The sequence below is a fragment of the Schistocerca piceifrons genome, chromosome 2 (assembly GCF_021461385.2).
Source record: "Schistocerca piceifrons isolate TAMUIC-IGC-003096 chromosome 2, iqSchPice1.1, whole genome shotgun sequence".
Classification (NCBI taxonomy): domain Eukaryota; kingdom Metazoa; phylum Arthropoda; class Insecta; order Orthoptera; family Acrididae; genus Schistocerca; species Schistocerca piceifrons.
This window is the reverse complement of record NC_060139.1, coordinates 102,207,505-102,213,272: the sequence shown is the minus strand read 5'-3', so window position 1 is coordinate 102,213,272 and position 5,768 is coordinate 102,207,505.

The window sequence follows — 5,768 nt, the reverse complement described above, 5'->3', positions numbered from 1 at the left end:
ACTAAGAACTTGCCGTAGGTGGCAACCACAGGTGGCAAATTCAAACGGGGACATTCCCTTTAATGTGTTAAAGCTTTACACTGTTGGCAATTACGAGGATCTTTCAATGATCAAAGAGATAAATAGCTGTACAACGGAAATGATATGCTAAATTAACACAATTATTTTGTCAATTTTTCTGTGCGGCTGGTCCCGGCGGAGGTTCGAGTCCTCTCTCGGGCATGGGTGTGTGTGTTTGTCCTTAGGATAATTTAGACTAAGTAGTGTGTACGCTTAGGGACTGATAACCTTAGCAGTTGAGTCCCATAGGATTTCACACACATTTGAACATTTTTGTCAATTTTTCCACGTAATCCTCACTAACTTCTATGCAGCTGTCCCATCTTCTTGTGAGTTTTCTTATCCTCCCAAATAATTATTTACCTTGACCGTATTGTACTTCCTTTTTTATTCCTGCGTTGCCATTGTACACTCTTGGAAATTGAAATAAGAACACCGTGAATTCATTGTCCCAGGAAGGGGAAACTTTATTGACACATTCCTGGGGTCAGATACATCACATGATCACACTGACAGAACCACAGGCACATACACACAGGCAACAGAGCATGCACAATGTCGGCACTAGTACAGTGTATATCCACCTTTCGCAGCAATGCAGGCTGCTATTCTCCCATGGAGACGATCGTAGAGATGCTGGATGTAGTCCTGTGGAACGGCTTGCCATGCCATTTCCACCTGGCGCCTCAGTTGGACCAGCGTTCGTGCTGGACGTGCAGACCGCGTGAGACGACGCTTCATCCAGTCCCAAACATGCTCAATGGGGGACAGATCCGGAGATCTTGCTGGCCAGGGTAGTTGACTTACACCTTCTAGAGCACATTGGGTGGCACGGGATACATGCGGACGTGCATTGTCCTGTTGGAACAGCAAGTTCCCTTTACGGTCTAGGAATGGTAGAACGATGGGTTCGATGACGGTTTGGATGTACCGTGCACTATTCAGTGTCCCCTCAACGATCACCAGTGGTGTACGGCCAGTGTAGGAGATCGCTCCCCACACCATGATGCCGGGTGTTGGCCGTGTGTGCCTCGGTCGTATGCAGTCCTGATTGTGGCGCTCACCTGCACGGCGCCAAACACGCATACGACCATCATTGGCACCAAGGCAGAAGCGAATCTCATCGCTGAAGACGACACGTCTCCATTCGTCCCTCCATTCACGCCTGTCGCGACACCACTGGAGGCGGGCTGCACGATGTTGGGGCGTGAGCGGAAGACGGCCTAACGGTGTGCGGGACCGTAGCCCAGCTTCATGGAGACGGTTGCGAATGGTCCTCGCCGATACCCCAGGAGCAACAGTGTCCCTAATTTGCTGGGAAGTGGCGGTGCGGTCCCCTACGGCACTGCGTAGGATCCTACGGTCTTGGCGTGCATCCGTGCGTCGCTGCGGTCCGGTTCCGGGTCGACGGGCACGTGCACCTTTCGCCGACCACTGGCGACAACATCGATGTACTGTGGAGACCTCACGCCCCACTTGTTGAGCAATTCGGCGGTACGTCCACCCGGCCTCCCGCATGCCCACTATACGCCCTCGCTCAAAGTCCGTCAACTGCACATACGGTTCACGTCCACGCTGTCGCGGCATGCTATGCTACCAGTGTTAAAGACTGCGATGGAGCTCCGTATGCCACGGCAAACTGGCTGACACTGACGGCGGCGGTGCACAAATGCTGCGCAGCTAGCGCCATTCGACGGCCAACACCGCGGTTCCTGGTGTGTCCGCTGTGCCGTGCGTGTGATCATTGCTTGTACAGCCCTCTCGCAGTGTCCGGAGCAAGTATGGTGGGTCTGACACACCGGTGTCAATGTGTTCTTTTTTCCATTTCCAGGAGTGTATTTGATGACATGCAAAACTTGTTGCACCGGACCACACACATAAACACGTGAATGGGATGGATCAGGGATGTAAAGAGAATGATGTACGAGCTCCCAACCCACTTCGCCAAAAGTTTTCAGCGTCAGTTTTGCCATATGAGGTCGAGCATTGTCTTGAAGAATAAACACTCTTTCCTCTGCCGTCCTAGACAGTTTCTCTCAGAGTAATCTTAGCTTTGTTTTCAATTAGGCCTTCGTAACATACTCTGTTGACAGTGCGTTGTTGCTCCAGAAAAATTGTAGGGAATCGGATGGTGGGATTCGAAAGATGGTTAACACGACGTTATTAGCCGATGGTTGAGTTTTTTATGGACAAGCGATCGAGGATGTTATCAAAACATGTTTTAATGCTTGGATACCAACTCAAAATGATTTATCAAAGTTGCAACTCAGGTTAAAATCTTGTCCAAAAATTCATCGCTTCCGCTTTCGGAACAATTTTTTAGTTCGGTACAAATACGAAGTCTTTGTTCTTTATGATGGGAACCCGACCTGCGCAATCCTTACGGTAGTTCAGTTTGTTTTGAATGATGAAATGAGTTGAACCATCACTTACTCGACATTTTCGGCACTTCGTTCAACTGTAAGTGTCGGTATTCTTGAATATGTGAATCAATACGACCTTACAACGCCGAGTTTGATATTGCTACCGGACGCCTGGAGCTATGCTCGTCGATTACGTGTTTCCGGTCATTTTCAAATCTTTGTATCCACACGTAAAAACTCGCACGGTTCATGCAGCTACTGCCCTATTGTTTGTTGACACAATATTTCTGATGGTTGCACACTCTCCGAAAGTAAAAATCGGATGACAAAACACTGTTCTTGGAAAGTACTTTCTTCAAGCGGACACACCATCGTAACTAAAACTTTAGACTTTATGTTTACCTAAACATTCGTTAAAATATTCCTTGCGTGATTGCCAATTAACGCTTACAAGAGTCAGTTCCCTCTATCAGGCGTTGCCTTCACTACATAATGTCCCAGGAGAAATAGTCAATATTCAGAGATATGGGAGTAATGATAATTTGAAGCAAACAACCTTAGTGGACATAAGCCCTATTCCGAATTGTTTCCGAGGTAGTACACATTTAATGTACATTGTTGTTTATTTTCTGTATTATTCAGTACTTTGTCATGTTAACACATGTATCAAGTTAGCAAACATTACTGTACTTTTTACAAAGTATCAACTGAAAAAGACATATTTAAGCACATTCACCTTTACGCATTAACGTTAACTCACATTATAAGTATTGCTGTGTTCGGATACCGTCGATTTCAGTGCATTTTTGTACTCTTGGGAGAACGTGTCGTTTGCCTGAGTGCCCCTGCGCGTTCCCTAATAAGGCAGCAGCGTCCATGGCGAAACCGAGCATCTCATTAGCAGTTTTTGTGTGCGAAATGGGTGGTAGCGATTTAAAATCTCTAGGGGTACCTGGGCTCATCCTGAAGATATTCAACTAGCCACACGACTGTACAGGAACCCGAAACATTCGAGTAAGCCCTCCATTATAAACCTGGAAAATTACCAACACAATCACAGGTCTCGAAATCTGGCAGAAAAACCGAAGAGGTTCTGCTCATATGTAAAGTACACCAGCAGCAAGACACAGGCAATACCTTCACTGCAAGATAGCAATTGTAATGAAGTTGATGACAATTCCACTAAAGCAGAGCTATTAAACACGGTTTTCTGAAATTCCTTCACTAAAAAATATGAAGTAAATATTTCACAATTCTAATCCAGAACAACTGCCAACATCAGTAACTTAGACATAGTTCTTCTCAGTGTAGTGAAGCAGCTTAAATCACTCACTAAAGGCAAGGCCTCCAGTCCACTTAGCATGCCAGTTAGGTTTCTTTCAGAGTTTGTTGATACAATACATCCTTACTCGGCAATCATGTACAATCACTCGCTCGACCAAAGAACTATAACTAAAGATTGGACAGTTACGTAAGTCACACCACTATTCATGAGACAAAATAGACTAATCCGCTGAATTACAGACCCATATCACTAATGTCGATTTCCACTAGGGTTTTGGAAGATACAATGTGTTCTAACATTATGAATTACCTTGAGGGCAACAATTTATTGACAGATAGCACGGATTCAGAAAATATCTTTCTTGGCAAGCATAGCTAACTCTTTATTCACATGGAGTAATGAGTGGCATCAAGAGTGGGCGCAAATTAATTCCATATTTCTATATTTCAATATCAAAACGCTTTTGACGTCGTTTCTCACGACCGAGGATTTGTCGACTTCTACTCAAACTGTGTGCTTACGGAGTATCGTCTCAGTTGTGCTAATGGATTCGAGATTTCCTGTCAGAAATGTATTACAAAGTATCAACTGAAAAAGACATATTTAAGCACATTCACCTTTACGCATTAACGTTCACTCACATTATAAGTATTGCAGTGTTCGGATACCGTCGATTTCAGTATTAATTGACGCAAAGTCATCGTGTAAGAGAGAAGTGATATTTGGCGTTTCCCAGAGACGTTTTATAGATCTTCTGCTCTTCCTGATCTATATAAGCGATTTGGGAGACAACCTGCCAAGCCCTCGCGGACTGTCTGTAGATGATGCTGTGATTTACCGTCTTGTAAAGTCATCAGATGATCAAAACCAATTGTAAAATGATTTAGACAAAATATGTGTACTGTGGGCAAAGTGGCAGTTCTCTCTAAGTAATGAAAAGCGTGAATTCATCCACGTGAATACTAAAAGGAATTCGCTAAATTTCTCTTCCACGATAAATCACACAAATCTAAAAGGCTGTCAGTTCAACTAAATACTTACGGATTACCATTAAAAATAACTTAAATTGGAACGATCACATACAACAGATAATGCTGAGGGGAAAGCGAACCAAAGACTGCGATTTATTGATAGAAAACATAAAGGATGCAACAGATCCACTAAAGAGACTGCCTGCACTACGCTTGTCCGTCCTCTTCTGGAATACTGACGTGCGGTTCCGCATCAGACACGATTGACGGAGGACATCGAAAAACATCAAAGAAGGGCAGCTCGTCTTTTATTATCGGCAAACATGGTAGACAGAGCACTGTACACGAATTGGGGCGACAATCATTACGACAAAGGCGTGTTTCGTTGCGCCAGGATCTTCTCACGAAATTCCAATCACCAGCTTTCTTTTCCGAATTCGAAAATATTTTCTTGGCGCCCACCTACGTAGGGAGGAATTATCATTGCAATAAAATAAGAGAAATCAGAACTTGCACGGAAAGATTTAAGCCTTTTTTTTTCCTCGCGCTGTTCGAGTGTGGAACGGTAGAGAAATAGCTTGGAGGTAGTTCGATGACTCCTTTGCCAGCCACTTAATTGTGAATTGCAGAGTAGTCCTATAGATGGTGATGAAAACATAACCAAGACAATCCACAAACAGCCCTCCTCCATTCGTCCGGAATGCCAATGAGATATTTTTCCGACGATTTGACGTGGTAACTTTGTTTCCTCCACCTTAAACTGCTACCCTTCAAATGACTCCACGTACTGTATGTCAATGCGTGATCACACCCAGACGTATGGACATCCGAAGGCCGCATCCTGTCGTTTCTTCATGGAATGCTAACCTTTTTCCAAATTTGACAATAGAATGTTTTGTAATGATCAACAGCCAAGTGCGGGCGTGGAGTGGCTCCAGTACTTCTTTCCCTTTGTTAGTGGGGACTCAACTGAGCCTTCCGACCACATACCGGGTGGTTCTAATTGAAGTGTAGCTACTCGCGGAGGTCCAGTGTTGGCTGAAACCATCGTGTGACACTGAAACTTGGTAGATATTCTAACACACACTT